Source organism: Centruroides sculpturatus, unplaced genomic scaffold, assembly GCF_000671375.1.
Source record: "Centruroides sculpturatus isolate CEXI.00-Female unplaced genomic scaffold, Cexi_2.0 scaffold368, whole genome shotgun sequence".
Classification (NCBI taxonomy): Eukaryota; Metazoa; Arthropoda; class Arachnida; order Scorpiones; family Buthidae; genus Centruroides; species Centruroides sculpturatus.
The window spans coordinates 581601-603519 of record NW_019385149.1 but is presented as its reverse complement, the minus strand read 5'-3'; the positions used below and the strand labels follow the sequence as shown (position 1 = coordinate 603519).

General features: G+C 28.7%; 1 protein-coding gene across 10 annotated transcripts in view; it reads right to left on the bottom strand.

Annotated features, from left to right (window-relative positions):
* The window catches only part of LOC111635468 (B-box type zinc finger protein ncl-1-like), a 115550-nt gene that overhangs the window by 48088 nt on the left and 45543 nt on the right, over positions 1-21919 (bottom strand). For 2 of the 10 annotated variants that reach the window (XR_002758384.1, XR_002758386.1), the window contains 2 exons: positions 18047-18143; positions 6664-7508 (listed from right to left, as the gene is read on the bottom strand). The exons of 4 other annotated variants lie outside the window; for them this stretch is intronic. The gene's annotated coding sequence lies outside the window, so the exon portion shown is untranslated. Of the gene's footprint in view, positions 1-6663; positions 7509-18046; positions 18144-21919 lie in introns of those variants that run through there. 4 more of the 10 variants (XM_023380433.1, XM_023380435.1, XR_002758387.1 and 1 more) reach the window with 2 other exon arrangements.

Here is a 21919-nt window from a genome sequence, read left to right as displayed (position 1 = left end):
CAAATTCAGGCAATAATAAAAAATTTACAAGCAAAATTATAGTTATTTTAAAAGTAAAGAAACAAGATATTTTGCAACCAATACTCTGGAAAAGTTAATTTTTATACATTCTGTATTTACTGCATACAGTATCATTTACTAAATTTTCCAAGATTATTCTATTTAGTGCATAAAAACCTAAAATATACCCTAACTGAAAAAAATTATGAGTGATAAAAACATCTAGATATAGGGTAAAATTCCCTAAATTAGCAACCATGCCACTAGTACAGGAGTGGCCAACAGTTTTTGCCCCCAGGCCGAATTGGAAAGAAAACCTTTTCCACAGGCCAAGCCAGAGGCTGCCCTAGGAAGATTTTGAGGTGGTGCAAGATTTCATNATATCAACTTATTAGCATAGCATTTTAATTTCAACATTTATATTTATATAGATATAAATAATATTCAGAATCTTTAATTAGCTAATAATTAAAAACATTTGTTTTTGTTCTACATTGATGTTACTTGAAGTAAAACCCATTAATAGTATTTTTATACTAGGAAAGTTACAATGATTTTAAGTTGTTAAACTAGTTTAGCAGTCTTAGTACGTTGAACAAATTAGTTCAGCCGATCTATTAAAAGTTTAAAACCACAGTCATTCATTCAAATTAAACAAGGTTAATGACAACATTTAAACTTAAGAATAGTCAAGCTTTCTCATTGGACAGAGGTCTAACAGAACCAAATGTGCTGCCATTAATTTTCTAGTGCTTCATAAATATAATTTTGCTATCTAGAAATTTGAATTCTTTTTCATCAGAATTATAAGTTCAATACACATATGTAATGTTGTGGATTAAATACATTAAACTGATTTTGTATTTTAATTAACATTAATCAATTACATTATTTGATTTGATAAATTAGGTCATCGTGAAATGTGACAGAAAATAATTTAACTAAGTTCATTACAATTATTGTGAACAGCATGATAGTTAAATTTGTTTAACATTAAATCTGATTAATTCTAAACAAATTTAACTTTTAGTGTAAACAAAGTGTTTGAGCTGATCAATTTAATATTTATGTAAGGCACCATCCATCAACTACAAGTGAAATTTTTAAGTTATTTTTGATTCTTCCTCAATTATGTACAACAATGTACTTTTTACAAACCTCTTTCCGTTTAATTATGTGTACAATAATTCATGGACCCCCTCAATATTAAAGAAGTGACTTTAAAAAGTTCTGTAAATACTGTATTTTCTAAGATAGTTTGATCACATGACTCGTAGGTAAGTTTATAACAACAAAATTGTATGGTACTAATAATAAAAAAAAAAGTATGTAGACAATGCCTTGACCCATCGCCATCATGTACAATGATGTATGATACTTTTTGCAACACCCTCCCCCTTAAACAGTATATGTAATTAATTGACAACCCCTAATAGATAAACAAGTGAATTAAAAATTGATTTTATTTACATATGTCTAAGTGCTGAAGTGAATATTTCAGCTGCTTGAGAATAGTTTTTCATGCTTTTAACTTTTTAAAAAATAAAAGAATTACATCATATGCTAAAACAAATATACATTAGAAACAATGGCATCTTTTCATCGTTCTATTAGGTAAAACATTTTAATAAGGAATATCTCAAATATTGTTATGTTTTATTCAGATTTTCCAAAAAATATCATATGCCTATTTTAATGATCTGATAGACTATGTAATCAAATTTTTCCTTTTACAAAATCAATGTTTAGAATAATATAAAATCAAAACTAAAATTCAGGTATTCTTTCAAAAGTTTCTTCATCCATCACAATACAATATGTCTAACATGGTCTTATTCAATCAATCAATATAATTCTAAATGAGTATTGTTGATTACATTGTTGAGTTTATCTACAGAAGCACAATCTTGTTAAATCACTTTTTAAATGTTTTAATATTATTTTTGGAATGGCATTCAAAAATCATTAATTATTTAAGTATTTTAATAACTTTTTAAATATAAATTTTTACAAGAATTATTATAAAAATTTAAAACAAAAACCAATTTGATCTTTGAAAAAGTATACTTTGCATCTAGAACATTAAATATCTTCATAAAAACATGCAAATAACTAATATTAGATGTCAGTTTTTTTATATAAAGTATTAAAGTAAGTGCATAAGTGCACCCTTGGGCAGATGGATGGAATTGCATTGGTGTGTGCACACTTGAGGTCACATTGATTTGCCAGATTGAGTGGAATTTAGAACAAAAGAAAGAATGAAGTATTCAGTAGTTTTTCAGTATGAGTAACATCCATGAAATATTAGTAGTAGTGAGAAGCCTACTTTTAAAACAGAATGCTGTAAATTGTATAAATTTGTTTTTCATCAGAAAAATTATGTCTGTGTATGCCATGGTAAGAGAAATATAAGTGACAGTGTCTCTCTCAAAGAAAAAATAGCAATTTCTGTTAATAAGTGAAGTGCCAGGAGGTTTTGATAGCTAGGTACCATGGTTTAGTCCATTTTGTAGGTTCAAAAATCCTTGAGAATGTGTAACAAACTTCCTCCTATGAAATCTGTCCTCTTGTTTGCCCACTGTACCCTACCATATAATGCAGAAAGATTTATGCTTTATCCATCCTGTCTGTCCATCCAACTGTGCAGTTACCTTTAAGCTTAAACATATATCTGAGTTTTACAGAATATCATCATATTTAAAAAAAAAATTCTTATCAAATAAGTTAACAATCAAATTGATGAAAATATGTAATTGTTTAATTTCATCATAATTTATTTACTTTTAAAAATCTGAAAGAGTTATTGTAAAAGAAATTAGTTTCTTATAATGATTTTGAAATCAAAATTACATTGCTATGAATAAATTTTTCTTACTTAGATTTTTTCATTGTATTAAATGTGCCATAGTCACAAGCTAAAATTTGCCATTTCTTGAAGTGCTAGCATAAACATTTGTTTCAGAATCTGTCTAGTTTTTCTGTCAATTCCTGAAATGATAATCTGGCTTCTATAGATGTTGAAACAGATGTATACTTCAATATCTGTCTAATGAAACTAGGCATTTTATGTAATGTCAAAAGCTTACAAGCACATGGCATAAAAACAACTGAATGTGTAAAGTTTCACTCTTCTGATATTTACTAGAGTGTTCTCCAGGGAGACGGACTGTGGATGGTAAGCTTGGTTTTGAATTTTGTTTTTCCCCATCAATCAATACTGAATAGTAGTCACTATCAACTAAACAAAAGTAAATAATTAAGAATGAAATGAAGTAGAGGTAGAGTTCCCACTCAAATGTTTCTACACTTCTATATTATTTTAAAATTAAAGATACAGAGTGTAGAAACATTAAACTGTTTTGTTTATGCCATGTGCTAGTAAGCTTTTGACATTGCATGAAATGCCTAGTTTCATTAGACAGATGCTGAAATATATACCTATTTCAACATCTGCAGAAACTATATTAACATTTCAAGAAGTGACAAGAAAAACTAGACAGAGTATGAAACAAATGTTTGTTATAGCACATATTAGCTCTTCTTGAAAATGGCAAATTTCAGCATGTGGCTAACATATATTAATACATTTTTGATAAAAAATTATTTATACATTTCTTCAAAAAATCTACCAATTAAATCATGAATATTTTTGAGCCTCCTAGCTCATCAGAGACAACTAACAAAATCGTCCATCAATTTTTTTTTATTGATTTTGCCATTCATGCTGATAATTTAAAGATTTTCAAGTTTTGATCTAATCTTTGAGTTACATAATAAATTCTTTTTATCAAGTAATAATTTATGCTATATTTGTATAAAAAACTTGAAACATATGAAAGGGATATTAGCACATTGAAAATTATTATAAGAGATACACTAATACAGGGGTCAGCAAACTTTTTTCACAGCGGACCACATAACAGAGAATGATGAGTTTAGGCTGCATAACCATTTTGTTCAATACAGTATACTGAATACACAAATAATAAACACAACCAATCTATTTATTTACTAATAAACATGATGGCTGCAGTAAGCTCGTAATCGCTTTTCTTAGAAACTTCATTGCAGGTACTTATACAAAAAGCGCTCTGATATCCAGAGTGGCAAAAAGTTGCCAAATTTTTTATTTGACTGATTTTCCTAAATATCATATTACTGTCAGATGCAAAAACCACATTGGACCATTTTTGGCATTTTTACTTACTATGTAGAAAAAATTAAAATGTGTAAGTTTATCTACAATCTATGATATTTCCATATAAATAATTATATTTTAGCTCATTTGTGGCATGGTATGGCAGTGGGCCATAGTGTGGTGACCCTTGTTCTAATATATCACAATAGTATAATAAACAAAATAATCACCATAACTAGTTGGGCTATTTTTCACTAATAATAATATTAAGTTATAATTATTGATTTTAATAAGAGATGGTGTCTAACATCTACCTCTAATACCAAATTACTTAATATCTAATTATTAATAGTAATGAAAAATAGCCAGATTAATTACAGAAATTGTTTGGTTTATTATTAAATTAATACATTGGGCTTAGTGACATTTACATATACACAATAGTCTAGTTAAGTAAGCACTAAATTCTAAAATTTAAGAATATGTAATTTCTCAATCTTTTTAGCTATTGTGTGCATAATGTTAAATAAAAAGGAAAAAAAACTGATTAAAAATACTACTACTAAACATGCCAGGAATTAAAGTAAATTATCAGGCATTACAAACTATGCTTTGTTATGCTTGAAGATGACTTATTTCATTAGATTAAGAGAAAATTTGTTTTATAATTATTATTATGGTTGAATTTATCTATCTTAAACATGTTTATCTTGAAAATCCCTATTTTTAAATTTTATTTTTTCCCCCCTGCATTTTCAGTTTAAATTCAATATATTTTCCATGTTTATCTCAAATAATTTTCACCAAAAACCTTTATATCTCAAATTACAAACTGAAGTGTCAAATACAAATTCAAAAGATCTGACTTTTTTGATAGCATAAAAGAGAAAAACATCTCTTGCAATATAGTACATAGTTGCAATTAATGTGTTTTTTTTTGTTTCTTTTTTGGCTACAAGTTTGGTTTGACTTATTTGCTTACAGCAACATGATATATAAATGATCTGCTAAGGGGAAATGCCTCCCAGGACAACTTTCTATGGAAAACTGGTCCCTATTTAGATGTTACAAATGTGAAGAAAACCCAAAAACCTTCACTTGGCCTTCCTGTTGGCAAAGCATGAAGCCACGACAAACTACCAGTGTTCAGTGATTTTAGCCATCCTGTAAGCCTATAAGTTTGGCAATGGCATTTGGAAAGTCAAGCATGATATGACTCACAATTGCCATTGTCAATCTTCTAGGCTTACAGCAAGGTGGCGTTGAATATCCGACATACACGTTTTCGTGTTGAAAACATCAGCTGCAACCTCACTATTAGTTGAAAAAAAATCAGGCATTAGAAACTATTGACAAACCATTTCTGTTCAGATATGTCAAAAAAATTTTATTTATACCTAATACAGATATGTATTGTACTGTACTTCCTATCATATTAATAAAATACTGTACCTCCAATCAAATCTATTACCATTTACTGTGCAGGAACCTCTATCTCAAATTTTCTCTCTAATTCTCATGAGATTCAAGATAGACAGGTTCAACTGTATTTGATTCCTTATCAGATGAAAGTTAACTTTTAAATTTTCTGGAATACTATTATTTTGATATTGTCATTAGAGTTATAACAGATATAACATCTGTTAGAAAGTTAACCATAAAAAAATTTTTAAATACTATAAAATAAATTAATTGAATATGAATAAGTCAATATAAAATCTAACATTCTGTAAACTAAGTAAACTATTACTAAAATTAAAGTAAGTTAATTATGACTATTTACAGTATTTATTTTTTAGTTTTTGACTAATTTGATTGATAAATTTATAATAGCAATTTTGCCAAAAGCTAAATTTTGGTTATTATTTATTAATTTAATAAAATTTAAAATGCACTGGAAATAACAGCTCTAAATGGGGATTTAAATCTATAGCTCTTGCTGATCATGCATGCTAGTTAAATCATTCAAACCATGCTAAGCTAGAGCTCATTTTACACAGTATTTGTCATTACATATTGTCATTTGTGACTGCAAATTTGTAGTATTACAATAAAAAAATATTATTCAGGTAGTTAAATGAATAAAAGAAAGTAATGAATAACAATCCAAATCTTTAAACACAGCAGAAATCTAAAAGGTAATGTTTGATTTTATTTAACAATCTTCATCACTACAGAATGACAGAACATGGAATATAGTATTTTACACAACCATGTAAAATACTGTGTTCCATAGAGTAAGTTTTTAAATTTGTAATATTCTGTTCATTTGTTCATATATTTGGTTTAAATCTAATAAATATTATTAAACAGTTAAAAATGTTAGTTATCAATTTTTATTATTAATTGCACTTAAAATCTTAGTTACCATTAATATGTTTAAAAATTTGCATAAGTAATGTTTCTATAAAAATTCTCACTATATTAAAATATATACCAATAATGCAATAACTAAGAGTATATAAATAGACTAACATTTATAAGGAAATCAGTTTGCAAGACTAATCAGAAAAAAACCCATTAGATGCTAACAAAAAAAATGCTTGTGCTGATAGCATCATCATCAATTACTTGATTTTAAAATTTACAGCAAAGTATGAAAGTTTTTATTAAAACAAGAATAAATCTCTCAGAAAATATAAAATTAAGAATTCTTCAGTTAACAATAAATGTTTAGTAATATAGTGGAACATAGAAATAATAAGATTATTAAACAATTGTAAAGTTAAAGTTACTTTTTAGATATTCAATCTTCTCTAGCATGAAAAAATTATTATAATTTATTAATGAAGTCAAATTCTGATTAAATCCTAGCTTTTTGTTTACATTCTTCAATTCTTAAATCTAAGTATTAGACAATAGGAATTTGCTAAATATCTGACTTTGGTGCACAAAAATTTAAGGAAAAATTTTGAAGTTAAAAAACAAATTTTGTTTTATTTTTAACTTCAATTTGTTTTCATAAAGCATAATAGTCTGATTGAAAAGTTAACAGTAATGACAAGAGCTAGTTCTATTTAATATCTTTTGGTTAGATTGTGTGTAAAATTATAATCTTAAAAGCATGGTTTTGATTGTAATCTTAATAGTGGCACAAATTTCAAGCAAGATATGTAAAAAAAATAATAAATAAAAATTTACTTTGATTCTTCATGATGTCCTCTTAAAACTTGGCAGGCTACTTAGGATACCCAGTTAATAGTCAATTTATTAACTAGTATAATTAACTAATATTTATGTATAGTGCACTTAATGGTCTAAGTTTCAATACACCATATAAATACATTAACAGTAGTAGGACTAGGCCTGACACTACCTCCACTTCCCAGGTTTTCAATCACAACAAACACTGTCCATTTTCCCAGATCTGTAAAGGCAAGCATATGCAATCAACATATTTGAGATTATACACTTTATGAGCAATGGTACTGCCACACAAAAATAATTAGACAAATTTAACTGCATTGCTATGAAGAAAAACTATATTTTGATAGGAAGTTCACAAATCCTTAAAATGACTCAGTGACTTTAGCATGATTTACATTGCACTACACTCACCTTGAGACAACCTCTTAATGGCCATACAACATTTACCTTTGTAGTCTGTTTTTAAAACTAATTGTAAACATGTATGAGATGAAAACATTAATTCAATAACATAAGAAAACATTTTCAATTACTTGCTGTTTTTCATACATGCCTAACTTCACATCCTCCAAGCTATATAATGTTTATCATCATGTGGTTTCTCAGAATGCAATAATGCATTAATTATCAAATATTTATTGCTGCAAAAGTAAGATATTTAATCAACAAACTTTGACAAGCATTTGATAAGAATATCAAATTTTATATTTACAAAAAATGAAACTTGTTTAATAATCTGAAACCATGTCATTATTCTTTTTCATTGTTAAAACACTATATAGTGTAATTAATCGATCACTTGGCATTTTTCATCTTTTTAATTTTTATACCAAGTGATCGATTAATTACACTACATAGTGTTTGAATAATGAAAAATGAAACTGTTCACATTCTTAACAAATTATCATCATGATAATGATGCAAGTCAGTTATTATAGATTATTGAGGCAATAAAAAGCAATAGATTATATAAGAAACATTAAAATAATTTATGATATATATATAGTCACTATGCTATTTTCATACAGAAATGAAGTTAAAATATTTATTGCCAAAGAAGCAATCATTGCAGAAACAGCACGTTGACTGCTGTAGCAACATTTCATGTGCTACTTTTTCAATTAAGTTCAAGAACTGAATTTAAAGAAGACAATCTATATCAACAATATTAAAAAACTTTTCATTCTAACAGATCTTACCCTTCATCCATTTATTCATATTCTGTCTCATAATAATTAAAAATTTCTTAAATGAATTTAAAAATTTTCTGTATTTCCATACATTTAAGAATTTTAGGCCAGGAACACACATGCATAAAATTCGGTGTAATATCTAGCATAAAACAGAGAGCAGTAAAAATTTTTCTGAAATTTTGGCTGAAAAAAAAAAAAAAAAAAGCAGAGCATGTCTCTACTTTTTATGCACATAAAATTTTTATGCCAAAATTCCTCCAATAAAGCGAAGTCTTTTTTGTGATGTCAAAGTAAACATGTGGTTTTTATTCTAATAATGGTGACAATGGTGGTTAGCCCTACAATTGTGATGGTCTCCAAGAAAACAAGAAAAAATGAAATAGAAGACTTTATTAAATCTATTTGACCACATCAGTTTCTTTATGACAAAAAACGTGTCACGTATAAAGACACTGTATTTAAACAAAGTTTATGGACAGCCATGTGTGCTAAATTTCAAATAACAGGTAGGTCTAGTAGAATCTATATATATATATAGTATTTAGATCACACATTATTTCAATTTGAAATACAAGTCTATTAATTTAAGTTTTCTAAATTATAGCAGAGGCAGCAGAGAAAAAAATGGAAGGTACAAAGGGATAGATATATATGAGAGAAAAAAAAATTAATAAAATTAGCAGTGTTAATGGCAGTGGCATTTCCTATTCAGCCAGAATTTTTATATATGTGTGTTCTGGCATAAAAGTGTAAAACAGAAACTGAACTGAAAGTTGATTTCTGATTCAGCTTTTTGCCACACAATTTTACGCATGTGTGTTCTTGGCCTTACAGCAGAGACTCACAAACTCAACATAATGTGGACTGAGGAGGTGACAAGTTACCAAAAATAAAGTGTTTTGCAATACAGTGATGATGCTAGTCTAAATGGAATTTTCATAAAGGTATTATGTGCAAACTCATATATGTATTAACTGAGAACTAATAGCGACTATTTCTATTTGTAGTTAAATTTTATAATGGCTATTCAGTGGCTACTTTCAAGTTAGAGACATCCACGTCATGGTGTTTTTTAGTGGCACTGTGGAAATAAGCTTATATTCTTTGTTAACACACACAATTGATGCTATTATCAAATGTCACTAGTGAAGAATGATAAAACTAGAATCAAATAAGTTAAATTACAGAGGTAAAAATTAGATTACATGTATTTCTATTTTTTGCACAACATGATGAGTTTTATGAAACATTATTGAGAGTTAAATTTCTGGGATTCTACTGTATAAATAAGGCAAAATCAGTACAATATCCTGCAAAGTACTTAAAAACACTCACTAGTTCTGAGAAAAAAAAATGGTAGGATGATCCCTTAAACAAAATCAAATCAGTTACTCTGTTATCTAAGTGGTGTAATGTACAATCAAACCACTTAAACCCTGTGTTGTCAAAAAGTTCTTCAGAATTACTTTGAAAGATTTACCATAGATTATCCTACACTAGTATTTATCAATCAATGGGTCAAATTCAAGTGGAGAATTAAAAATGAAATAAAATTATAATATATTGGGTTGTTCGGAAAGTAATTTCGGTTTTTTACCACTAGACAAATTAGTCATATTTTTCCCGCCATTTTTATTCTAAACCATATTATCATTATATATTGGGTTGTTCAGAAAGTAATTTCGGTTTTTTACCACTAGACAAATTAGTCATATTTTTCCCGCCATTTTTATTCTAAACCATATTATCATTGTATATTTTGGCAGCTAGCATTTTAAGGCTTATTTGTAAAAAATTCTGTTTGATTTTGTGCAACTGTTTATTTTTTGTGTCCCATCAAATATGGAAGATTGAAAGCAGCATTTTCAGCATATTTTGCTCTTTTATTACCGAAAAGGTAAGAATGCTGTTCAAGCAAGAAAAAAATTGTGTGACATGTATGGAGAAGATGTATTGACAGAATGACAGTGCCAAAACTTGGTTTACAAAATTTCATTCTGGCAATTTCAATATTGAACATGCACCAAGTTCTGGATGGCCAGTTGAAGCCAATGAAAACAAAATAAAGATACTGATTGAAGCAAATTCCCGAATAACAACACGTGAAATCACTAAGAGATTAAACTTGTCAAATTGAACTGTTTATGATTACTTGAAACAAATTGGTTTTGTTTCAAAGCTCGATATATGGGTTCCACATGTTCTTAAAGAGAGATGCTCTCTTTGGTGGACAATTTAACAATTGATTTGAAAGTGTACTGCCATCGAGTAAATAAATTGAGTAATATCATCAAACAGAAAAGGCAGCCAGAATTGATCAACAAAACAGGTGTGTTTTACCATGATAATGTCAAATTTCATACAAGTTTGGTAACTCGTCAGAAACTGTTATAACTTAGATGGGACATGCTATCACACCAACCATATTCACCAGATTGAGCAGCTCAGATTATTACTTGTTCTGGTCTATACAAATTTTTTTTAACTGTAAAACATTTACTTGAATAACAATATCAAAAATCACTTGGATCAGTTTTTTGTAAGCAACGATCAAAACTTTTATGAATGAAATCATGCTACTACCAGAAACGATGACAACAGGTATTTGACCAAAATGGTTGATATATAATTCAATAAAATATTTATTTATTATAAAAATACTGTTTTTTTTTCCATGGAAAAAAACAAACTTACTTTCCGAACAACCCAATATTTCTAGTGTAAAAAAGAAGTAACAGTAGCCTAAGTTTACATGATGAAAACAAAAGTATATATAGTATATACTGCATCTGGGCACTGCTGACTGAGTTGAGGTGATTTAGCCACTTCATAGCCCCATAGCTATGGCNCATAAAAACCTAAAATATACCAGAAGGCTTATTTTCAGCTAATGTTTTTTTATTTTTATTTCAGTGTTTTCCATCAGAGTGGTAGATAGAAATGGTTTTACAGCAATTGCAATAAACTTTTAAGTTAGTAATCCAAATTCAGGCAATAATAAAAAATTTACAAGCAAAATTATAGTTATTTTAAAAGTAAAGAAACAAGATATTTTGCAACCAATACTCTGGAAAAGTTAATTTTTATACATTCTGTATTTACTGCATACAGTATCATTTACTAAATTTTCCAAGATTATTCTATTTAGTGCATAAAAACCTAAAATATACCCTAACTGAAAAAAATTATGAGTGATAAAAACATCTAGATATAGGGTAAAATTCCCTAAATTAGCAACCATGCCACTAGTACAGGAGTGGCCAACAGTTTTTGCCCCCAGGCCGAATTGGAAAGAAAACCTTTTCCACAGGCCAAGCCAGAGGCTGCCCTAGGAAGATTTTGAGGTGGTGCAAGATTTCATTGTGGTGTCACCCCGTAGAGACTAAATTGTAGATAGAGATTACAGATACATTTTTCACATTATCATGCTTTATCAACATTCTACGCTGTACTTATGAGATTTGTAATGGAGGGTTAACTCTAAATGCACAGTGAGTTGTTGACTTTTTTTTCATCGAGCTATTAGGACTTGAGTAGCTAATATTGAAAGATTGATCGTGAGCCACATAAATTCATTAGACAGGCTGGATCTGGCCTGCGGGTTGTATGTTGGCCATGCCTGCACTAGCATATAGATATATGCAAGGTAATTCTTATCATACAAATGAAAAAGTCATGTGACTTGATCATTGACACAGAAGTGAAATGCTTCTATAAGAAAAAAAGCTGACACACAAGTGTATTCCTTACATGCAAGATATGCTCTTGTAAGCAAAGCAAACAATGTGTTTCCAAAATGCAAAATCAAGCATTTTTCACATATAGGAGCATGCTCTTATTTGCATGGAAATACATTAAAACTTTTGTTGTTTTATTTAATATTCCTGCACTATCAAACTTCTTTGAAAAACAAAATATTCCATGAAAAATTGGAATAAAGAAGAAATTTCAGTTTTGCAATCCCATACTTTATTAAGAACTAAATACACTCTCACCAAAAACTGGAACTGTAATATTCACAAATCACACCTAAATTCAAAATTTCCAGCAAATAAACATCAAAAAATACAAGTCTAACGTTTTCGGCCACTGAATTTTGAATTTAGGTGTGATTTATTAAGAACTTAACAAGCACAGCTGCCTGTAGCCCTCTGCATTTTATATAGTCTGTTTACTACTCTCAAGATCTTTAAATGTATTTACAACTTAAATAACAACTCTACATGCTCACAACAAAAGTCAAACCTATAAGTGATAAATAACCTTACTTATCATTAGCATTTGCATTTCTTTTACACCTAAAATTTTCACAAAATCAAATGTTTTTAGTGTTTTGAAGTGTATGTAAGTTGCCCATGCCTGCTATAGAATAAAACATAACACTATTCAGTACATGCTTTTAACTTAAGAATACCAAAATTCATACACAACTTATTCACTGTCAATGAAAAATTCTCTTGTAAAAGGATCTTTCAGATAATGATATTGATTGATGATTCTCTTGTTAACTTTTTATTTTTGGATGATTTGTATATTCTTGATGAGGAAAAATGAAAGTGATAGTAAGTTCATTACAATACATTTATCAATTGTAGTCTTTACATTCATTTACATAACTTCTACTGACCCCACTTGTACAATAAACAATACATAACTTGCCACAAAATTAGCATTGCACTTTGTTTTAATTATTAAAAAAATTTGCCTAATATAAAATTACAATTTAACTGTTTGCAAACAAAAGGATAATATATAAAAAGAAATGAAAAGCGAAAGGAATAGTCAACTGAACAATATGATCAGAAAAAAACTGAAAAACCTTTAAAATCCAGCTTTTAATTTTGAACAAACTTCTTTGGCTAATTTAACTAACAATCTTCACATTCAAATAACTGAATTCTAGAATGATGTTTGAATATAAACACATTTGAATTATTTTAATTCAAATGTGGTGCACATTCTATTTGAAATAAGTCATATTACAAAATATCATCATTAAAATAAACAAATAACCATGAAAATAACATAAAATTATATTATTAATTACCCAAAAAATAATGAAACACCAAAGTTATAAATACATAATAGTCTGATCAGGGACAGATCCACATAGGGATTAATAAGGCTTAAACCCTGGGCCCCAAGTGTCAGTGGCCCACAAAAATTGAATTATTTTTCTTAATAATATTTCTTTACTTCTTATGTTTTTTTTATATAAGATAAAGTTTGTAATTCAACACCATTTCATAAATAAATATATTTAAACTCTGATTTTGATGCTATTGAAAATGAATTTTAAACCCCAATTTAAAAATTCTTAATCTAACAAAAACTGTGGCCCCATTGAACTTCAATAGGTCCTAGGTCCCGAAAAATCTAGATCCACCCCGAGTCCAATGTAGAATCATGACCATAAGATAATCTAGTGGTATAGAAACCATCATGCATTGGTCAAGTTTGTAGAGTCCCTTTGGTTTATATAGTTTTCTTTCAAACTGCACTTACACATCTCCAGCAATATATAAAAAATTTTTAGATGTAAATAATTATAAAAATCAGCTATGACAGATATACTAAATCTTGATAACCATCAATTAATGAAGAAATCATTCTGAGAATAATGTGATTAAAAAAAAATGATATTTTAATATTAGCTATGTAGACTCTTAAACAAAATTTTACAAATTATTAATGTAATCTTTAAAGATCTGTAAAAGAAAACTTATGTTAAAAGAGGCAATTTAAAGATAGAACATGTCAAACTTTATACAAAACAATCTATTGTAGAAGTATATAAAAAGCATGTAAGATCAAGATTTAGCATATCTGATCTTCATAATGGTTTGTTTACCTCTGAAAATTTATGTATATTATTTGCTGTTCCTAAAGTTAAATGTCAGTAAAAGTATAATAACTACAATTGATAAAATAAATTGTTATAATATATTTGCTGCTTCTTGCAATTTTCCTTTCATTAAAATCATGTAAATCATCAAAAAGCAAACACTTAAAGGTGTCAAGAGAATCCTGAAGAAGGAGAAAACTGATCCAAAAAATGAAAAAAAAAAAAAAAATAATGTCATAAGAACTTAATGGGTATAGTAAAAAAATCATTAGTAGTTAGGAAATATTCGAAATTCTAAACTGAATAAGAAAAACACCAAGGATATGAAATTTGTTAAAAATGATACATACCAAGTTTATTTGAAAAAAAAACAAGAAAAAAGTTAGGAAAAGTGGTATTTTATTAATACCAGAACAGTATAATCAAAATCAGCTACACAAAAAAAAATAAACCAAACAATTACCATAATAATCAGGATATTTTTTGCTACTATCTATAAGTAGATATCAAGTAATTTGGTATTAGAAGTAGATGTTAGGCACCAACTCTTATCAAAATTAAGAATTGTAATAATTTAATATTTTTTTAAATAATTTTAGTCTGTAGAATATTTGGTTTATTATTTTATTATTTAATACATCAAGCTTAGTGATGTTATATATATATTATATATACACAAAATAATTAAAAAAGAAATAGAACCAGAAATAGGGATATGGAACAAAAATAATATTGTATGTAGGTTGGAGTGCAAATGCACTTGAACCCCATATTTATACAGGTGAGAATAAGAACCTCTGGACAAGATTAATGGAGAACATTCAAGCAATAAAATTTACTTTTATAATTTCTAAAAGAATAAATGAAAATACAAGTACAGTAGAACCTCGATTATCCGGACTAATTGGAGATGAAAGTAGTCCGGATAAGGAAAAATCCGGATAATCAAAACAAATACTTTAATTTGTCTTTTAATGATAATATAACACGTTTTCTTTTCGATAACATATCGGTAATATTAAAAATAAATACTGTATTTAAATCATGATCAAATTTTCAAGAAACAAACGTTTGTATTGAATTTGGACTACTACTGACCAGCGCTAACAGACTACTTGTTGTTTAATAGGCCCTCTGGTGGCTCAAGACGACGGATTTTATAAAATAAAAAGCAGTTGAATCTGCATTTTTATGAATAAAAATTTGACAAACTATTTATCGTTTTATGACGACTAAAATTTTTTCTTTGCGTTCGCGGCTTTTAAGTAATGCATAAACCTTCGAGACGCGAGGACCTTCAAACCGCAAGGCATAGGCGGTGGCCCACGTTGTCCATGTCTTACGCTGCCTATGGTCATAGAAATGATGTAATTTGAAAATAAAATTTTTTATAAATACGTATGTCAAGTTATATTTTTATTACAACACAAAATATATTTAAGAGTTTACGGCCACTGTGCCAGGTGAGACGTTGAAACAAAAAAAGTTATGCATTCCATCACGTACATAAACAGTATCGTAATTCGCCAAGTGCAAATCAGAATATCCGTAAAATTTTTGTTTATTTTAAACAATCCGGATAATCGAAAATCCGGATAATGGAGGTCCGGATAATCAAGGTTCTACTGTACATGAATCTTGGAAGGATTACTGATAGAGAAAAAAAAATTAGCACAAACATTGTGAGCTGGAGCAAAACACATCCAAAGGCAAGGGAATGTAGATCTGTAAGAGGGAGGTTGTTAGTAAATTCTATTAGAATATAATTGTACTGTGAGAATTCAATATAGTTTCATTCAAGTTTATGTCCTGGTTAAAATGTTCTTATTTGGTGGAGTTTTATCATGTTTGTATACAGAGTCAGCACTAGAATTTATGCTGCCTGGGGCAAGATATGTATTTGATATCCTTTATCCCCCACATAAAATGAAAAACATTTTGTTTTGAAATGCTACACTTTGCCCCTTCAATCAATATTCAACTTGTCATGTAATATAAATATAAATAATAAATATTTAAAAACATGCCTAAAAATTTTGAATAAATTTATGAAAATTTTCCACCCTGAGCAAATGCCCAGTTTGCCCAAATGGTAGAACAGGCCCTATATATATATATATATATATACACATATGTTGTGAAGTTTTTATTATAAAATTAATAATGTGATGCATATGCTTACAAATCCTAAAAAAGGATCTATGTACTAAGACTAAAGAGTTATGTCTGAAATGCATATAAATACAAAATTATTCTACAAATTATGTCTCAAGGTCATTCTGTTTTGTTTAAGCCAATGTGATAAGTGTCTTTGGGAAAAGTGTGCTAGCATGAGGACTGTGGAGTTTTAATGTTTTAGTCAGTATTGTCAAAAATCCACCAACTCCAACTCTGGATATGTGGGGGGTTATTAAGCTTCAACCACTTTGAAGCTTAATAGCTCCTATGTTAAACCATCTGACTAATTCAAAAACCACAGAAGTTATTAAGCTTCAAACAGAGTGAACAAAATCATGTCCCCTACTGACATTCTAACATTCATAAACACAGGAAAAAAACCCTAAATCTTTTGCATATCTTGACATTTCAAGATGTCCTGAGTCCAAAAATGTAAAAATTTCAGAGGGGGGGTCATTTTTTTGACTGATTGCTACACTTTCCCTCTTATATATAACAACCAGGAAAGTAAAAATTATTGAATACATATTTATATATTGACTGTGTCATTACTTAGAGGAGTCTTTTAGCTTTGAAATAAAAAGTTTTACATTCTATCTTTATTAGAACTATTTATTGAAGCTTTTATTCTGAGATCATGTGATAATATCAGAATTCCTGGGCCTATTTTGATAACAAGTCTGCTCCTGGTCAGAGTCTGAGTCAGTAGATTTTTAAATGACTCCATAGCCCTGGCTAGCACAAAACATAAAAATTAAAACAACAGACTAAAAGCAATCAGAATAATAAAAAAAAAATGCAAGTGAATCATTCACAATAAATTTTGGATTGTTTGCTTAAAAGAATGTACTGAATAATGAAATGCCTTTTTGAAAAAAAGAAACAATTTCCTTTTATAAGATCCAGATGAATATCTTCAACATAACAATTTTGTAAATTAACATTTTTGGTTATTAATCATAATATACAATAATGCATGCAGAATATTTTTAAACATATGTAGTTTCAAAAATGATCAAAATATATAGTTTTTATACTAACAATATCTATCCATCTATCTATCTAAGCAATTTGCAATTTCCATTTGTGTTCCTCAAAACATTTTAATCTTTCAATTTCAATATGTTGAAAAAAAATGGACAAAAATTTCAAATAAGATTTATTTAAATATTTATATTTAATATTTAAATATAAATATTAAAATCATTAGAATTACATAATTTAAATAATAAATTTACCTTTCTTTTCATTAATGACATTCCAACTGCATTCCCCTATATTTTAATCTGGAAGTGCTAGTTTATACAAATAATAAAATCATGTAATAAACTTAAGGAAATTATAACTAATTTTAATCCTTCAAAACAAATAACAAGCAGAAAATATTTAAAACGTTTTCTGAAACATAAATGTGACAAATCTAATTCCCCCATTCATACTGAAAATCCTATGTTCATTTCAATGCACTAAATTTCTCTTTCATATATAGCTTAGTATTACAAGCAATGTTAAACACATTGAAAAATGAATAAATATACTCACCTTAACATTTCAAATTTATCAACATCATAAAACTCAGAACTTCTCAGCTGGCAGTCATGACAGTTGACAAATTAAGCGTGACTGTTTATCCCATAACCTGTGCAACCATACATCTCATTACAAACTCAAAAAACCATGAGAGAAGTAACAGATTTTTGCAAGGGAAAGATTTACTAATCTGTGAATTATACTGTATGTGTATGTCTTATTTTTTGACATTTTAACAGTAAAAGTTATTAGTTTGTATTTTGCCATAATGCTTTAAACATACAGTCGACCCCCCTATAATTACGATTCCTATAAAACTACGAAAAAATTGTGACCGGTATCTGTAAAAAACAGTAAAAATTCCCTATAATTACCTCGAACGTCATCGGGCAGCCGAACTACTTTCCCGCCGTCCGTAGCGCCACGCTACGGAGAGATTTCTATCGTCTGGACAGTATTATATAAATTATATATAAATTAGGTACTGTACATATAATTATATATTAATTATATATAAATTAGGTACTGTATATATAATTATATATTAACTTATTGTAACTTTGTTATAATTAAATATATAATTTCCGCCGTCTAGCGTGGCGCCACGCTACGGAGATTTTTACGCTAACTATCGTCTGTCAGTATGTAAATTAGGTACCGTAAGTCTAATACAGTACTGTAATTTTATACATTTCTTGTGAAAGAAACATTTCTTATTCAACGGCGATTAAAATTATTTATATTAATGATGTCTCCGAAGTTCTACGAAGTTTTCACAGAAAAATAAGTTGTTAGAAATCGGCCGCTCTTTGCTGAGCTGTTCCGCGACGAAAACAATGTTGAGCAATGGCAATGTCGAATGGTGACACTCGGTAAGTAATCCTACAATTTTTTGTTTATAGCGTAGTTTATACGGATTATTCCCAAAAAATATATACGTATTTTGGAAATGTTGAGTCGGATTAGTCTAGAATCGATTAATTTTATGGAAGAAAATCTTTCAAACAGCCGTAGTCCGTAAACTTGACACGTGTCGGGTTGTGATTGGAAGGATTCATAAGAAATCAGATTCCTAAAGAATGGAACGTATCTCTATCTTATAGGGGGGTCGACTGTATTTAAAATTTAATGGTATAATACATTATTAGAAAATATTTAAAGTAACATGGAATCTCCATGGAGTAATTCTTAAAAATATGAATAATAATAATAATAATATTTTGAGATTAAACATAATTATTCATATGTACAGTAGAGCCTATTTTGAAAATATATACAGTAGAATTCACTTCTACTTAAAAATGATTTTCCACATAATATATTCTTGAATTTCTGAGACTAAATTATATATTAAATTGAAAATTTTGGTATGTTTTAATTAACCTTTTTTACATAAAGCTTTCCAAAAACAAACTCTTAAATAAAATTCTACTTTCAATTTCTAAACTAAACTATTTCTTCCTAGAAATTATAGAAAACAACAATTATCAAATACAAAATAATCTAAACCAGTTAATTCCAGAATTTTCAATATTTCTTTATATAATTTGATCTCTCATATGGTATAGTTAAACGAGCTGATATTAAATTTTCTTAAATAACAATCAAAATTTCATAGTTTCCATGTGTGTCAATGTATAAGTCAACTCTCCTATTCACACTCAGATTCTTTAACATTATAAAGTCAACACACCTTACTACTGAGAAAGCACATTTATTCAGCTAAACAAACGTTTTCAATTCATTTCATGGGCCATCTTCAGGTTAAAGACGTTCGAATCAATGGCTTTTCGAACACGTTCAAATTTAAAATATATTAGAACATATGTTGAAATTAGATTAAGTAAACAAGCATAACGAAATTAATACAATAAACAAGAAAACAAAATAAAATAAAATACAAAATACGGTAATTCCCCATAATACAATATGTAAACATTTTTTATAGTAACTCAGTAACTCATCCGTTAAGCTAGATCTGTATAGATCTCACTAGTGAGATCTACAGATCTAGCTTAACGGATAAATGCTATAAAGATGCAACCATTTTACCGTCAGCATGGAAATATATAATCAGAAAGAACTCGTAAGAGGATACATCCACCAGGCTCAGTAAAACCTGAGTTACTATAAAAAATGTTTACATATTGTATTATGGGGAATTACTGTATTTTGTATTTCATTTCATTTCATTTTATTTTGTTTTTCTTGTTTATTGTATTAATTTCATTATGCTTGTGTACTTAATCTTATTTCAACATATGTTCTAATATAGTTTAAATTTGAATGTGTTCGAAAAGCCATTGATTCGAACATCTTTAACCTGAAGATGGCCCATGAAATGGGTTGAAAACATTTGTTTAGCTGAATAAATGTGCTTTCTCAGTAGTAAGGCATGTTGAATTTATAATGTATAAGTCAACTTTTTTAAGCCTGGAAAAAAAAATCTCTCCAAACTATGGATTAACTTATGCAACAGGTATAAAATTCAAATCTTCAACAGCAGCAAATGGAACAACACTCCTAACAATTGACATGACCTACATACAGTAGTACCTCAGGATATGAAATTAATCTGTTCCTAAACTGAGATCGTATCATGAAAATGTCGTAAGGTGAATCATTTTTCCCCATACAATTACATGTAAAACCAAATAATCTGTTCCAACACGAAAAACACTCTCAAATTAAAGCTAAGTAGTACATTAAAAAAAAATAACTTTATTAAGGAAAACACTGGAAAATGCATTTTGTAGTTGTAAATGTATAAATAACCATAATAGAATAATAATTGATTAAAAAAAATGTAGTTTTATTTGCACATTACCTTTGAGGATAGACAATGATGGAGGTGTAAACTGGTGGCGGAGGAGAGAGAAAAGGGAAACGATACTAAAACTTAACTTACATAACATAATGTAACAATAACTTAAAAATAACACTAATTTTTTTATCATCTTTTCTGTTTTATATATTTTTAAAAATTTTTTATTCACTGCTTTTTGCTTTCTTTCCCTCACTTCCACCAGCACTTTCACTGGATAGAGGTCGCTTGGTAAAATATCTATCCAAAGAGGTTTGGCTTTGCCTACTTTTTAAAATGTTTCTAAAATGACTTAGGCAAATGTCATTAAACCGTGCAGCAGTACGGCCAGTGTGAACCTTTTCGGGATTTTTCTTTTCAATAAAATCAGTCACTTTCTGATAATATCTCAAGATTTCCTTTATTGAGCGAGATCCTTCCACGATGAAGCAAACATGTGGACTGAGACCAATGAACAGAAGTGAATAAAAAATGGCGCTGAGAACTAATGTAACATCATATGGTGAGTTTTTGTTCATACCGTGTAGCAAAAATATGTTTGAATTTCATGTCATATCCTGAAAATTTCGTATGCTGGAGCGTTTGTATCCTGAGGTACCACTGTATATATGAATCAATGAAATACCGCGTTAATTTGAATCAGCGTAAATTTTGAGTGCTTTTTTAGGCATCAAGCAGACTGCATTATATTAAATCAGCATTAAGCAGGGTCTTACTGTACTTGTTTCTGGTATGTTTGGTAACCTTAGCTTCATCCCAACAAACCTCCAGATTTATTAAACTGGATGTTGTTTGAACTCATCATGAGGGCCCAGTTGATGATATTCGATTCAAACACTTTATTCATTTTCATCAACAATACGAAAAAAAAATGATCATTAAAACTCTGTTCCCACAAAAATACTTCCTTGTAGAAGATGAGTTAACTGTTGTGTCATAATTGCGTCATTTAATCCATCATTGGTCCAGAGAGACCCTCACCCCTGATGTATGTGGGGAAATCTCGAAAATGGAGCCCCCTATAAAAGGCAAAGCAATGACGCATCTCGGAAAGAGGAGTT